Genomic DNA, 17,732 nt, shown 5'->3' on the forward strand with positions numbered 1-17,732 from the left:
GCTTGCCCTTAGACCTTCATTGCTAATGCCCGCACAATGGCAATACACTTCTGCCTGTCATCATTTCCTAGGAGCCCACAAGTAAGTCATATTTCCAATGCGTGTGACAGCTGGAGAAGCTGGAGAAGTTTTATTTGTCTCTAAAACTTCCGTGAAAACATCTGAATCCCGAAGAAACAAGCATAATAAAAGAAACATGGGTTCCATGTTGGAAACGATGAGATATTTCAGCTAAGGCTAGAGAACATGAGGGGAGATGAAAGAAAAGGCAATTGCCTCTTGTCTGCTTAAGAATAATGTGCATAGGAATAACTATAGTAAGCAGTGGTACAATCCCATTAACATCTTTGACCTGTAAGGTCAGCGGTAAGGCCACCTGTGCTGCAGGACAATCAGGAGACCTATTTCAAGCCAATAGATGCCTATAGCAAACGTTCTGTTTGCTTAAAGCCACAATGAGCAGAAAGCCTCATGCTCCATTAAAGGGACCCTGTAGGGACTGGCTTCTGACAAGAGCAGCCCTGGCAGGCCCTAAACAGGACTCCTGATGGTTTTGGGAAACATGAAACAGAAAGTGTTCATTGCAAAGCCACACTTTTTAAGTCCCACTCTCATTTTCTCACTCTTCCTGGGCCGCCATATCTCTGGATTTGCATAGTAAATGTTTCCAATCCCCATGAAAGCCAGAGGAAATAATAGATTTACTGTAATTTGAGATAGATATCCTCACCAATCCCAAAGAAAGTTTATTTCTGTTTCAACATATTCATCTTTATCAATGAGATTAATACTTACATAGTAAATGGAAAAAAATAGCATATCTTGAAAAGGATAATACAATATGTTCCAAAGAAAGCAGAGCAAATATAGCCTCTGAAATAGAGTAGTGCAAAGAAGAAAATGACATTTTCAAATGTTTAATTTGTATTTTTAATAAGATTTTTGAGATATTGCATCTGTGAAACCACAATAGCCCCATGCAGAGGTGAGGAAAATCATTCCTTCTGCAAGTATTTATTGCTTAGCTGCCCCAGGCTACGCTCTGAGTACCCCATTATGAACAAAGAAGACACCCTTCTTGACCTTAACGAAGTTTGCATTCAGATGGTAGCCACTCGCCTAAGCCCACTTACTTAAAATTAATTATGAGTGTCCACAGTGCTACGGAGATGAACTGTACCACATGTCACACAGATAACAGGGGGCCGCTCATCAAATCTATGCAATCAAGGAAGGCTTCCCTGAGCAAGTGACATTTAAAGCAAGACAGAAATTAGCCAGGCCAAGACCCGGGGAAAATATGAAGCATGTAGAAGAAAAATCAAATGGGAAGCTTTAAAAAGAAGAAAAAAAAATATGATCAAAGAACCAAGGGGCCAGGAGAGTGTGAAAGCAAACCTGTAAAAGATTAGGCTGGACAGGGAAGCAAGGGCTAGGTTATCTCCAGTCTAGGAAGCCATACTGAGGAATTTAAATTTTACCTTAAGTCTAGTGGAAGCAACTATAGAACTATAAGTAAGAAAATGACATGAGCACATGTGTTTTTAGAATATCATTCTAGAAACTCTGGAGACTAGGTTGCAGAAGGGGGGAGATTATGGGGTAGGGAGTCTAGCAATGCATTCAAGCAGTCAGGAGGAGAGGAGACAGTTGCTTGTAATATAAAGTCATTCCAATAGATAGGAATCATTGGAATCCTGAAATAATTCATGGAAATGAAAAGCATTACTGCTGATGAAAATCTGCAATGGAGGAAATTATTGGTAAATTGAAAAAAAAACAACTTAAACTAGAGGCCATGACATTCTTGTAGAATCCATAGGAAAAGACCAAAAACATGAATACAGTGACAGAAATATTAGGAGGAGAGGTCTAAGGGATCACACATTAGGGGATCTAAGAGGTGAGAATGGCCAAATGAAATTGAAAAAAAAAATGGAGCAGAGAAAAGATACAAGATGGTAGGGATTAAAGAAAGGAGCTAGGGGTGCCTGGGTGGCTCAGTGAGTTAAGGTCTGACTCTTGGTTTTGGCTTAAGTCACGGTCTCACAGTTGGTGAGCTCGAGCTCCAAATCAGGCTCTGTGCTGACAGTGCAGAGCCTGCTTGGGATCCTCTCTCCCCTCTCCCTCAGCCCCTACCCCACTCACTCTCTCCTTCTCTCTCTGTCTCAAAATAATTCAACTTAAAAAAAATAAAAGGAGCTACCAAATTACAAAATACATGGAAGAAACTTAAATCCATATTTCTAAGTGAAAGAAGTTGGTTTGTAAAAGACCCCTACTGTATGTTTCCAACAACAGGATGTTCTAGAAAAGTCAAAACCACAGAGATAATAAAACATCAGTGTTTGCTAGGGGTTCAGAGAGAGGGAGTAGGGATGAAGAGTTGGAACATACAGCACTTTTAAGGCAGCAAGACTATTCTCTCTGATACTATAATGGTGGGTACATATCATTCCAGACTTGTCAAAACTTGTAGAACTGAACAATACAAAACATGAAACTTAATGTAAATGATAGATTTTAGTTCATCATGTATCAACATGAGTGCATTCATTATAAAACATGTACCTTCTGCACGAATGAAAGATGTTAGTTAATTGGTAAAACTGTATTTGAGGGATGGTTGGAGAAAGGAATATATGGGGATTCTGTGTAGTCTGCAATTTTTCTGAAAACCTACAACTGCTCTTAAACAAATAAAATCTAATAAATAATACAAAACAAACTTCCAAAGGCAAAAAAAAAAAAAAAAAAGCCAGAATTTACAGAAAAAAAGTGTTTACCAAGGATCTGGCACAATTGCTTGGCCCTGAGTCAATGACACCTAATGAAAGTAAAGCCAGACTGAAAAATGAGGTGTTTGGTAGTAATTAAAGTCAGCTAACAGAGAAACAGAAGAAGGACATAGATGGAGAGCAGGGGGGAAAAAAAAGGTAACTGTGAACCATCTGGGATTAACTTAAAATAGGCAAAACCCAAGGGAAAAAATATCCAGAATATCTTAAGTGAGAAACTGGAGCCCATGTTAGCCACCAGTCAGAACAGACTGGACATGGAAAGACAGCATTTCCTTGGGTCTGGTGGCTCTGGTCACAGATGACATGCATAGAACTGAAAATGAAATGGTGAATCCTATCTGTTGAGCAAAAGCCGGGCAGGCTAGAAAAAAAAAGTGAAATGAGGGTTGCCTGGGTGACTTAGTCCGTTAAGCTCTTGATTTTGGCTCAGGTCATGATCTCGCAGTTTGTGAGTTCAAGCCCCATGTTGGGCTCTGTGCTGGCAGCACGGAGCCTGCTTAGGATTCTCTTTCTCCCTTTTATCTCTACCCCTCCCCTGCTTGTGCTCTGTCTCTCTCAGAATAAATAAATAAACATTTTTTTTATAAAAAAGTGAAATGAGAAGAAACGGTTGTTGGAAGACATAAATACATATTTCAGATATGAGCATTCCCACAAGTGGCTCATTTCCTTGGGCAGATGGGACAGCTGTAGGATACAATCACACTGGTTAGCATTGTATGCTTCTCCGCTGTGTGTTAACATATTTTGGGGCTAAAGTAAAACTAGCAAAACTTTACTCTTTCTTGCCTTCTTCCAAAATCATCCCTTTTGCTGGAGCACAAGAATATTTCTTCTATTATTCTTCTGTTTTATTCCCGGTTAACCAGCTATCCCTTAGAGGGTGAGCTCTGGTACTCATTCCTAGGAATAAGCCTTGTATCTCTTTCTTTGTCTAAGAGCATATATTTTTCAGACCTTTGAGTACTTTCCACAGTGTTTTCTCATACTACCCCCCTTAGTTTTTTTTTTTTTGTTTTTTTGTTTCCCCCCCCCCCCCCCCCCCGCAGTTAGAAGGACTGGAATATCGAGAGTTACAGAATCTCTTTGAAATTCATTGGCTGGATCAATAACACTGGGTGTTTTTGTTTTTGTTTTTGTTTTTACATTTTTCTATAAGTACTAAGTTCTTTTTTTTATATATATATATATGAAATTTATTGACAAATTGGTTTCCATACAACACACACTGGGTGTTTTTGAATGGCAAAAGTTGAAAGAACCAAAATGCTCAATGGGAGACAGCATTGGTGATAGGGGATCAGGCCAACCTTTCCCTGCAAAGTACTAAAAATCATTTATTCATGAGAAAAGTTGGGAAGCTACAACCAGAAAAGCAAGACCAGTGGGTTCTTCTCCAAGAATGTATGAAAAATCTCTCTTAATGCATAAATACGAACAGTGATGAGCAAAACAATTACACTGCGGAGGAAGAAAAGGGAGGATCTTCTTGAAAAGAGGCATAATAAGTAAATTCATTTTACTGGGATTACAATAGTATCTCAAGGGTTGACTAGGAACTTAAACTTGTAGAGAGCTTGTTTTTTTCTTAGATGAGTTGCCATTTTTCATTGTGAGAAAGGAAGAAAACTCTTCTAAGTATCATGATCATCTTTTTTTTCCTGTGATTCTGTATCAGTTAATATTTTCATAAGGGCAATTTTTAGAAGGAAAGAGAATTTGGCTACATTGAATAAATGAATATGCTTTATAACGCAACAAAAATAAGACGAGATCAATAAATTCCCATAATAACTGTTCCCTGCTCATGTATATTAGGCCAAGTTCACTGGACATCACATTGATTTTTATATAAATCTGAATGATTATTTCTGACAGACTGCAAAAATTAAAAGGATACAAGGGCATCTGTAGTACTGCATAAAACTTCTCTGATGAAGCAACAACCCCAGATAGAAGAATCATGAAAGTTAGGGGAAGAGTGATTCTTGAGTTTATCTTGACTGTAGAGAGAGTAAGAAAGGAAGATAGAAAAAGATCAGAGGACCTTTGGCTTGAATGTTGAACCAACCATGCCTTGGGTCTCTGACACTGACCAATCTTGGACAATGGGCATTGAATCTTAGTTCAGACCTATTAATGAGTACTAATGCTATAGTGATAGAACTCTTTCGGAAGTTACATCAACCAATTAAAATATAGGTGACACTTCTCGATTCATTGAATGACACACAGAGAGACTCCAATTTAAAAGACTAGATGGTTCATAAAGTGACCTTTGTAAACATAACAACATATAATAAGGCGTATGCTTTCAAGTCAACTTCTAGTCCTTGGCTCAGTCAGTTTTGGACAAAGGAGTGAGTCACAGCACAAAGCACTGACTGTGACCTATGAGTAAAAAATTGTTCAGAGGTGCCTGGGTGGCTCACTCAGTTAAGCATCCATCTCTTGATTTTGGCTCTCAGGTCATGATCTGATAGTTCAAGGATTCGAGCCCCACAGCAGGCTCTGTGCTGGTAACATGGAGCCTGCGTGGGATTCTCTCTCTCCCTCACTCTCTGCATCCCCCTGCTTGCACACACACTCTCTCTCAAAATAAATAAATAAACTTAAAAAAATTTTTTTCCATCCAGCTAGTACTTTCGGAGGTGTCTTGGAGTAGAGCTTCCTGTACTGATTAATAATTAATATTGATTGTGATTCATCCAATCAATTCTATTTAGAGGAGATTCCATGTGACATTCTCCTCCCACTGCTGGCCATCTGGGCTTCCATTGTGACATCAGAGAGGAGGGATAATCATGCCTCTCTGGAAAGATTGGAAGATCAGGTCACCATAGCATTGTTTATTCGTATTACAAAGGTCGTTTGGATGACTATAAATCACAAATAGCAACACATTCGTCTTTGCAACCTGACTCTGAGGCTTTTGAGAAGTCCCCTTGTTTTTCTGCATATGTTTACAATAGAGAATGTTGTGGATAATAGTGAATGTGAATATACCTGGTCGATGCTTCTTGAAACTACCTAATAAGTTAGTGTAGAATTCACTCCATCATTAAATAAAATTACACACTAAACACATTTAAATAAAATTGAAATTAAACATTTTTTTTTTTATTGCAAGACATCCGAATGTGTAAGATAGCTTATGAGTGTTGTGACTTTGTTAACATTTGCTAAGCAGAGACCTGGGGTGTCAGATGGTTCAGCAAAAGACCACAATGGAAATTGCAGTAGAGAAGTAGATTGCACTGAGGTATTAGAGGAAATGTACTGCAGGCCTTAAGAGGCCACCACACGGGGAGGTCAAGGCGGAGTGCAGAGAGACGAGACGTAAGGTACCATCTTTGTTAGGGTCCATGAGTGCAGTATTTGGGATTCCAGACTAAGACTGGATTGGTTAGTTCAAACCAAAAACCAAAAAAATGTTTTGGTAAGCTCCACAGGGGTCTTCTCTAAGGGGCACACAAGATAAAAGTCCTGGGGAGACTGTTGCTCACAAGGGCTGCTAGGAAGCCATGCAAGGAGCTTACATTTGCTTGTGCTATCACCTCTTGGAAGGAGCTAGTATCAGTTCAAGGCCCCTGCAGGCTACCTGGCCACACAAAACGGATGCTGAGGCAGCTATATCATGGCGAAGTTTATCTCTACAGTGGGTTTCCATTAGGTGGACACAGCATGTGGTGTGTCACAATTTATGTGACTGTAGAGTCCTTCTGTGTAGCCTAGCGCCATACTCATTTCTGGTGTTTCACATTTTAGGAGGTGCTCCACTTGAACATCCCCACTGCTGCACTGTGTAATAAGAGTGAAACCAGATAAACCACAGGGAGTTCTTCTAGTTTTCTCATTTATGGTCAAGGAAGCTAATTGAAAGAGTGCCAGAAAAATCTTCCTCTAAATCACAAACTTCCTTTGGATTTTCCTCCTTTGGGTAAGTGTACCTTATTTGAAGACAATGTCCTCATTCGGAGTAATTAATTGATTATATGAATCATCCCATAGCTTACTTGTTATGGGAGTTGATCAATGAATATACTTATCTAAAACAAATGTGAAGCTTGAAGTCAAAATGTTTGTGCTATACAATGTGCTTAAATAAGTACAGGGTTGGTTTTTTGTTTGTTTTATTTTTGTTTTCCCCCCAGGTAAAGGTGGCAACCAGTGGTAGGCACTTGATTGGCTAAATATTCTTTATTTTATTATACTTAATAAATAGTTATGGGTGGCCCTTATAAATATGTCAAAATATTAGTATATATATTTATATATGTGTGAGAGTATGTATATATTGGCGTGTGTGTATATACACATAATATATACCTAATCTTTACAATGCAGTTGTATAAAAATTGTTTCTGAACGCTTACTGTTTATTTTCTTTAATTTTAATATTTTTAAATTTTTAATTGAAGTATAGTTTAGATATAATAATACTTTCAGAAGCAAAACATAGTGATATGGCAATTACATACATTATGAAATGCTTCATCATGGTAAGTGTAATTACCATCTGTCACTATACAGAGTTATTACAATCTATTTGACCACGTTCCCTATGCTGTACTTTACATCCTGTGACTTGTTTTATAATCTGAAGTCTTTATCTCTTAATTCCCTTAACTTATTTTGGTTATTCCCTGCAATATAGCTTTGGAGAATAGTTTCAAATCTAGGATTGTGATACCCAAAGCTTTGTTCTTCTTTCTCAAAATTGCTCTGGTTATTTAGAATCTTGTGATTTCATACAAATTTTAGAATTACTTGTCTTACTACTGGGAAAATACTTCTGGTATTTTGATAGGGATTGAATTAAATTTTCCGATTCCTTTCAGTAGCATGGACAGTTTAATAATATTCTTCCAGTATATGAGCATGATGTAGCTTCCATTTATTTGTGTCATCTTTAATTTCTTTCATCAGTGAAAACATTTTTATAGTTTTTAGAGTGTTTTTATAGTTTTTAGAGTGTAGATCCTTGGTGAAATTTATTCTTAGGTATTTAATCTTTTTGATGCAATCATAACTGAGAATGTTTTCATACTTTCCTTTTTCTGCTACTTTGTTATTAGTGTGTAGAAATGAAACAGATTTCTGTGTGCTCACTTTGTATCCTTCACATGTTCTGAATTAATTTATTACTTATAATAGTTTTTGGTGGAGCCTTTGTAGGATTTTCCATATACAGTATCTGGTCATCTGCCAATAGTGACAGTTTTAGTTCTTCACCAATTTGGATTTCTTTTATTTCTTTTCCATGTCTGACTGCTATGGCTAGGGCTTTCAGCACTTTGTTGAATACAGGTGGTTATAGGGGATATTCTTGTCTTATTCCTGATGTTTGAGGAGAGTTTTAAGCCTTTTACCATTGACTATGATATTAGCTATGGGTTTTTCATATATGGCCTTTATTATGTTGAGGCATGCTCATTCGGTGCCCACTTTGTTGAATGTATTTACCATGAATGACTGTTACATTTTCTTAAATGCTTTTTCTGCATCTATTGAGATTATTGTGGGTTTTTTTTTCTTATTCTTCGTTTTGTTAATGTGGTATATCACACTGACTAAATGCAGATGGTGAACCGTCCTTGTATCCTTGATATAAATCCCAGTTGGTCATTGTGAATGATCCTTTTAATGTAGTTTTGAATTCCATTTGCTAATATTTTGTTGAGGATTTTTGTATTTATGTTCATCAGAGATATTGATGTGTGATTTTTTTTTGTAGTATCTTTGTCCAGTTTTGGTATCAGAGTAACGCTAGCCTCATAAAATGAATTTGGAAGCATTTGTTCCTTTTCCATTTTTCACAACGGTCTGAAAACTATAGGTATTAATTCTTCTTTAAATGTTTTGTAGAATTTACCTGTGAAGCCATCTGGTCATGGACTTTATTTTGTCTGGAGTTGTTGTTGTTGTTGTTGTTGTTGTTTTTATTACGAGTTCAACTTTATTAGTAGTCACTGTTCATATTTTCTATTCCTTCCTGATTCAGTCTCAGAAGATCGTGCTTTTAGGAATTTATCCAGTTCTTCTAGGTTGTCTGATTTGTCAGAATATTATGTTTTGCAGCAGTCTCTTATAATCCTTTGTATTTCTGTGGTGTTGGTTATAACTTTTTCTCTTTCATTTTTGATTTTATTTATTTAAATGTTCTCTCTGTTTCCTTGATGAATCTGGCTAAAGGTTTAACATTTTTGTTTATCTTTTTAAAGAAACAGTTCTTAGTTTCATTGATCTCTTACAATTATTTCTTAGTCTCATTTTCTTGCTTTCTGTTCTGAACTCTATTATCCTCCCTCCCCGGACTAACTTTGAGCTTTGTTTTTCTTTCTTTTTTTTTTTTTTAATTCCTTGAGGTATAAGGTTAGATTGCTTGTATAAAATTTTGTTTCTTGAGGTTGGCCTATATCACTGTACACTTCCCTCTTAGAACTGCTTTTGCTGCTTCTCAAAGATTTTGAACAATTGTGTTTCTGTTTTCATTGTTTTTCTAAGTATCCCTCTTTGATTTCTTTGTTCACCCATTTTCTATTAAGTAGCATGTTGTTTAGCCTCCATGTATCCACGTATTTGTGGGGGTTTTCCTACTTTTTTTTTTTTTTTTTTTTTTTTTTTACTGGTAGTTGATTCCTAGTTTCATACTGTTATGGTCAGAAAAAAATGCCAACTATGATTTCAATCTTCTTAAGTTGATTGAGACTTGTTCTGTGATTTAACCTGTGATATATCCTGGAGAATATTCCATGTGTACTTGAAGAGAATGTGCATTTTGCTGTTTTGGCGTGGAATATTCTGTCTATATCTGTTAAATCCATCTGGTCTAATGTGTCATTCAAAGCTACCATTTCCTTATTGATTTTCTGTCTGGATGATATATTCATTGATACAAGGATGTTACAGTCCTCAACTATTATTGTATTACTGTCAACTTATCCCTCTGTGTCTATTAATATTTACATTTTATACTTAGGTGATCTTCTGTTGGCTACATAGATATTAATAATTGCTAAGTCCCCATGTTGCATTGATGACTTTATCATTATGTAATGCTCTCATCTCTTGTTGTACTTTGTTTTAAAGAGTGTTTTGTCTAATCTAAATATTGCTCCCCAAGTTTTGTTTTGTTTTTCCTTCCATCCAAATGGAATATCTTTTTCCATCCCTTCACTTGGAGTGTGCATGTATCTTTAGGTCTGAAGTGTATCTATGGTAAGCAGCACATCAACTTGTTCTTTTTGTATTTTCTATCTCTTGAAGTTCTATCTCTTACAGTTTTTATGTTTTCTATCTCTTGAAGTTCTCACTGAGTTTATTCATCTTCTCTCACACTGATTAACATCTTTATGACCATTGGAACTGTTTATTAGGTAGATTCCTTAGCTCTGTTTCTGTTTTTCTATCTTATTCTTTCATTTGGAACATATTACTCTGATTCATTTTGTCATACTGTCTGTGTTCATTACTTTGTCTGAAGTAAGTCAGCTCTTTCCTGGTCTTGAAAGTAATGGCTTCATATAAAAGTAATCCAATGGTGCCCTGTGGCACAATCCCCCCCCTGCCCCCCCCCCCCGCCATCACCAGAACCAGATGCCCCAGGGATGTCCCCTGTGTGGCCTGTGTTTGCCATTCTGTTCTCCTGGTCTTTGCCATGGTTGCACTGGTGGGCAAGGGATGCCCCAGCTTGGCTGACTGACAGGTCACCTGTAGCTACTGTGGGCACCCTGGTGTTTAGGGCTAATTCCCCTCTCCCTGGGGCTGGGGTTAGTCTGGAGTAGTGCCATTTCACACCCAGTGGCCAGGCCATAGTCTCTCTGTGGGGATGCCGGTCCAACTGAGGCTGCCTGCTGGGTGTGGCAGGGCTGGAGCCACATGGAGGGGCACTTTCCCAGGTGGTTGTGTTGGGTGGGGCAGGTCTGCAGGGGGACACCAGAGTGGGGCAATATGTGTAAGCAAGGTAGATACAGAATGTTAGAACTGACTCCTGAAGATGTCTGATAAGTTGAAATAAAGCAAGAAAAATGGCATCCACCAATTCTTCTATCCTTGGAGAAAGCTCCTTCAGATTCTTCTTCCTCCAGCACATGTCCTAAAATTATTCGGCACATTTCCATATATAACCCAGGCTTTTTTCATACTTCTACCTCTGATCTAAGTATCACACTGATTGATACAGCATGCTGTCCCTTTACATTTGGAGACTCCATTTCCTATAGCCCTCTGACTCTTTCAGAGTTAAGCCCTGTTGATTTTCAAAGCCAGATATTATGTATCTCTTGTTCCTGGTGAAGGTCCTGAAGGCCAAGTGTGCCCAGTGTGGGGCTTGATCTCCTTACTCCTCTGTGCTTGTAATATCCCTCCCTTTTGTGGGCAACCACACGGGGCATTTGGTTCCCAACCGTGTCTCTGCTGCTTTTCCCCTTTGCTGTGTGGCCTTCTCTTTATATCTTCAACTATGGAAGGTCTGTTTTGCCCGTTTTCAGGTTGTTTTCAGAATGAGAAGCATTACATGTAGTTGTCTTGGTGAGTCCAGGGGAGGAGGTGAGCTCAGGATCCTCCTCCTACACTGCCATCATCCCCGAGAGTCTGTTCAACAATTCGCTTTCTTAAATACATACATACATGTCTTGTAATTTTGTTCACTTTAGTTATCTGCTTTTTGATAAAAAGAAAAGCTATTTATATTATTCTAAGTGAATAAGGTGCACTATAAATCCAGAACAGCCTCAGGCTCTGAATGAATCAGCCAGAACTGCTGAGAAAAAAAGGCAACTTTAAGTTATCCATTATGGACATGTACTTTCCAGCCCTAACTGAATACTTTCAAATAGAATCCCCATCAGTCTTCGGGTGTGTAGGTTTTGATCCTCCAAAAACTAAGAATTTGACTCAAAATGAATGATCCATATCTGTAAATGGCAACCTTCAGAATATCCCAGTAGTTAAATTGGGTAGAATTCTTTAAGAATGCATGCAAAAGGAACTCTGTCATTAAATGGAAACAAATGCTGCTATTTCTTTAAAGGATTATGACTCTGGTTTTCTAACTTTACCCACATTATAGTCAGGTAAGAATATTTATGCATAGACACAGGACTAGGTAAAGATGAGCTGCCCTGTGGGTTAAAAGAACTCCCCAGGTCAATTGTTTTATCTTAAAACCTAAACACATTCTTATAAAACTTAATAGACTTGTACATTGGTTGGTTAACTACATAATAAATAAAATTTTACCACAGGCCAAAACATATGTCTTACAGGAGCAAATGTAAAAAAAAAAAAAAAAATAATCACAAAGAGCAAACCTCTTCTCTTTTCTGTGTGTTTTCTAATAAAAGAGATGTCAATTCTATAAAGTATCCAGTGGTTTTTAAAAGAAAAAATAGCATGGATTCTTTAACTCTTAATGAGGCAATATTTCCATAGGATTGACTCATTAAAAACAGATTGATTCCATGTCATAATTAAACTATATGGCCTAAAGTTTGTGTTTAGTTTGAAAAATAAAAATAAAAATAAATGATAGTTGCTGTCAAGACATAATGCACAAGATCATTAAGGAGATGGTTTTACTCAGTTCAGTGAAATATGGAGAATTTTCATTAATGAGAAACATCTCACAGGAAGGACAACTGGGTTTGATAAAAGGGGACATTCATTAGGAAGGGCAGAAGTGTGTGGTATCTTGAAACACACAAGGTTCCAAGTTGGCCTTTGCAGATAGCAGTGTCTCAGAATGCAAACAATGTATGTGGGGGTATGGGGGTTAGAGAGAAAATGATGGAGGAATTTATTAACTATTTTTTTTTCTGACAGTACAGGCTCAAAAGTTCAACATTGTCACTGTCACTTATTTAAACCTTCAAAAACCTTGCTAGAATAGTCACACATTAGGCATACACATACAGATCTCAAAACTCCTTAATATTTATTGTCCCCACTTTACCGGTGCAGAGATAAATGTACTTGGGGGTAGTTTGGAGTAGGGTACCAGCCTGTTCCACTGAAAAATTCAGCTTGGGTGTAAGAAGAAAAGGTTATTGTCTCAACTTCAGTATCCATAAAAGTTCTACCTAATGGCAATGCAATAGCCATTTCCTAAACTTTATTTATTTTCATCACATTATGGGTACAATAAAATCTGCAGATTTGATTTTTAATGAAATGGAAGAAAGTTACCATGAAATACTTAAGGAGCTCTGGAATGATACACTGGCCTGACTGGGCTGCTAGACACAAAAGAATAGATGAAGGACAGAGGAACAGGCTCTGCCCATGGCTGGGCATGCATCTCATTTTGTGAGCATGGGCTTCTGGGAAAAAAAAATGGGCATCAGGTAGAGGGCCAGAAAAATAGTGGGAGATAGTTTGGTTTTTAATGTGATCTTTCCTTACAAATTTCAAATTAAAGAAATGTTCATAAAAAATAAAAATAAAAAAAAAATAAAACCATGATTGATTAATAATGCCTGGTAAGGGCATGGATTAGTAAATGATAGCATACATGCTATATGTTTGACTTCCATGCCCTCTACTAGCAAGAAAGAACAGATCGTTAACACATCAGTATGACTTTCACTATATTTTCTTTCCTTTTTTAATTTTTGGAGTACACACTTGCCTTCTACGTTTTAGTATTTAGTATGGAATAAAAGTCTTAGCTTCCTCGGCAATAAATTTCTAGCACTGGGAAGCAAGTAATGGAGACACTTGGTTGGGAGGACAGCACTGCTTTCCAAAATTGTGTCATATGATACAACAACTCACTTCACTCTGGCTGAAATTGCTCCTTCATTTTTGTGACTCCACAAATTTATTTGTCTTAGACAAATGGAAGATTTACCTTAATAATCTTCCCTTAATAAAAGCTCTACTCACAACCTAAAAAAAAATGATTCAAGTGTTCTGAAAAGTCTGTGAATACGTGGCAACAGTGAACATACCGTGATGTTGCCATTGCTTCCAGGCCATTCTGTCACAGCCTGTGTATCTTGTGTATGTTGTGGTTGGTGAATCCGAGGAATTACATACTTCAGAATGATCTCTAGAAGGTCTCACATGAAAAAGCTCTCTGGCAAATTATAAAAGTGTGACTTCATCTAAGGAACCATTGGGTTTTCCCTTATCTGAATGCGATGATTCCTTATTGATTCATAGAATCCCTTTTGTTTTGGTGCCTGGGAAGCTCTTAGTCAAGTTTGAACACTCTTGAATTATGTTCTCCCAAAACAACATGTTGACATCCTAACCCCAGTACCTCTGAATGTAACCTTATTTGGAAATAACAGCATGATTCACAGGCTGTATCGTGGAAATAAGGTCCACCAATATGTTTTTCAAGTGATAAATTGAGGAGAACAATTTTACTGCCCCCCTGCATTTGTTACTTAATTGATCAGTATAAACAAATTTACTCTAAATTTTTGTTTAATGATTATTTTTGACAGGGAGAGCGACAGAGCATGAGTCGGGGAGGGTCAGAGAGAGAGGGAGACACAGAATGCAAAACAGGCTCCAGGCTCTGAGCTGTCAGCACAGAGCCCGATGCGGGGCTCAAACCCACGGACTGAGAGATCATGACCTGAGCCGAAGTCGGACGCTCAACCGACTGAGCCACCCAGGCGCCCCTAAGCAAATTTACTTTAAAACTTAGTATACGGCCAAGAGTTGGATTCTGTCGTGAGCCCAGGTCATAGGAGAACTGTGCCTGTGCCCCGTCTGCGTAATAGCCAATATTGACACCACTCAACTTCCCTCAACATCTATGGATGGCTCATTGAGGTCCTTATCTGCTCCTAAGTGCAAATGTTCCATTTTTAAAATTTTAGGTCTCATTCACTATCTGTAATGTCTTCCCAAAGTGCTAACACTTATTTATAAAGACCATTGCCTCTGGTTTTCCTAACTGCTCCCAAGCCCAGGCTTGAGCTGGGTTTCTCCACACTAGCTGGGAATTTGATCTGCCTTCCAGTAGCATTCTGGGGGAGCGTATTAGTTTCCCAGAGCTACCATAATAAAGTACCACAAACTGGGTGGCTTTAAAAAACAGATACTCTCTCACAGTTCTGGAGGCTGAGTTTGAGCTCCAGACAGAGCACCGTTTGCTCTGTCTGAAGGTTCTGGGGGATGATCAGTACAATGCCTTTCCCTTAGCTTCTGGTGTTGTTGGCAATCCTTGACTTACAAATGCTTCACTCCAATCCCCACTCTTGTCAACACGTGGCATTCTCTCTCTCCATTTCCTCACATGCCTTCTCTGTGATTATCATCTATCTCTGTGTCTTTTCTCTTCTTACAAGGACACAGTCATATTGCATTAGAAGCCACTCTACTCCAGTATCATCTTACAAATATATCAGTGGACCTTTACTTTCCTGATAGAACCTGATAATCACACTGTATCTTTAGGCTTTTATCTCCATTCATCCTTCCTCAGTGTATAGTGTTCAACATCAGACATGTAAAACATGGCTTGATAAAAGTCTTTAAAAACATGTATATGGACTGATTCAAATTAATTGGAAAAATAAAGAAATTTCCAAATGTTACTGAATGTAGGGGAAGAAAACTTTTCCTTCTTCTCTTCTCAGTTCTCTGTCTATTCTCTAATTATATGAAGTCCCAAAGATAGGAGGCTCAAAGAAGTGACCAGATAGCCTTTATACCCTTTAGATAAAGAAACAATACATTTGTGTAGAATTGACAAAACAAAGGATTTTGGACTTGGGGTAGTAAAAAAGTGACGAAGTAACAATCTTTCTTATGCAGTTTTCTTAGCCCTGAATTTTCTATCTCTGGTGATAAGGATGCTTTCTTCCCTCCTGGTATAGGGAGGGTGCACTCCCATAGGAAATTCATTTCCTGCTCTCAGAGAGACACTGGAGGGTCAGAATGTCCTTGCACCTGCTGTTTCTTAAATAACTTTAATTCAAAATAATCAGTATGTCAAAGTGGTATTTTTTGAGGAGACATATTCTGCACCCCCTCAGGTTGTGTTCAGTAGGTTCTAACTCCAGTTACAGCACAGGAGAGTACCCCGTAAACGCATGAGGCAAAAGAAATCATCACAGCAAGGCCCTGATCTTCAGTCTCAGAAGGCAAGGATAGCAAACAATAATGAGCTTATTTCTAGCCAAATGAGCCTTTTATTACTTACCCTTAACTTCTAAATATTTCATCAGTGCTTCACTGAGACAGAAATGACACTGTATTATTTTTTTAAATAAGGTATCAGTGAATACGTGGTAATGGTTATTGAATCAGAAAATTTGTTCTAAGGAGGGTATAAATAAAAGTTATGGTAAAGAGGCTACAGCACCTTTATCGCACCAGGCTTTCATTCCAAAGAACCAGACTTTTGATAAATGTGCAGTCTAGTTGTTTTAATAAGATTGAAGTTTGCAGTGGAGGTTAGATTACATCCCTTCAGAGTGGCTCATTAAATTCTACTATCACTGCTTGTCCATTACCGAACAGTGTCCAGCCTTCATGGGAGAAAAAGGGGGGAAAAGTGTTCTAAGGTTCTTTACATATACAACTACATTTTATGCTGTGTCCCTAAACTTTTCCTACTTTTTCAGTAACGTATCTATTTCAGGTACTTATTTTCTTTTTAAGACACAGGTGATATTTACCCAGATCATCAAATTTACCAATATTCACTCAGTGTACATTTAGTTATCTTCAAGATCTATGGAAAAGTTATTTTCTGGGCTTGGTTGATTAACGAGGGGAAGTTTCACATTTCCCTATGTTTGCATTGAGTTCATCAGGAGTTGATGTCATTGTTGTAGCCGATCCCATATGGAGTTACCAGCAGTGTCCTTCCTTAGTATTACCAGACTAAATAGTAATGTAGTTTTTTGTACATTTGTTTGTAGCTGCTAGTTTCCTGAACACATCATCCTTTGGAAGATCCCATTCTTTTTCACCAGTCTAATAAATTATTTCTCACTGAATTAAAAAAGTATTTAATTTTTAGTCATCCAAGGAGTGAGATCAGAATAAGCTATTCCTATATTAAAAGGAGGGAAATAAAAGTGACCTCCATCCCCAGACAGACAACCCCCCCCAAGACAAAGGGAAAGAAATGTCTAAGTTTCTTTTTTTTTAATTTTTTAATGTTTATTTATTTTTGAGACACAGAGAGACAGAGCATGAACGGGGGAGGGTCAGAGACAGAGGGAGACACAGAATCTGAAGCAGGCTCCAGGCTCCGAGCTGTCAGCACAGAGCCCAACACAGGGCTCGAACTCACTGACCATGAGATCATGACCTGAGCCAAAATAGGATGCCCAAACGACTGAGCCACCCACGCACCCCTGAAATGCCTAGGTTTCAACTCCTGTTTTTAAAACTCTTCTCCTCCCAAAATTCTTCATAAGATGGAATTCAGCTAATTCTGATTCACCTAAGCATTTGCCATGTTCTGTCACTACCAAAATGTGTAAATGCAGAATAAGTAATAATTATAGCATAGTTAGGGGTTTCTTATGGTTGCTTGGTGTTGTATGGCAGACTCCTGGAAGGCAGGGATGATTCCCACTGTTTATTTGTGGCTTTCACAGTGTCAACTACGAAATCATAACAAGGCAGTGATGCCTCTTATCAACGTTGTTTTTCATATGTATAAGATACATTTTTTCCTTATCATTTCCAGTGCAATATCAAGGAATCGTGTTAGACATTGACAGCCAAGCATACAGGGACTACAGAATCAACTTTCCAGGTCTTTTCCCTACTATTCCCCTTTGGAAACTCACCAAGACTAGTCAAGGCATTACCTGCCATTTTCCCCAGTTAAAATAATGCTCACTCTGGCCCTTTCATTGGCATAAGTGAGCCCTTTCTACTGAAATATATATTTTTTGATGTTACCCTTCTTTTCCTGTCACCTCTACTTAAAAGTTGTCTGAGAAACAA

The sequence above is a fragment of the Lynx rufus genome, unplaced genomic scaffold (genome assembly GCF_022079265.1).
Source record: "Lynx rufus isolate CCGP_SWC_20201006 ecotype Redwood Valley unplaced genomic scaffold, mLynRuf1.p SCAF_1, whole genome shotgun sequence".
Lineage (NCBI taxonomy): Eukaryota > Metazoa > Chordata > Mammalia > Carnivora > Felidae > Lynx > Lynx rufus.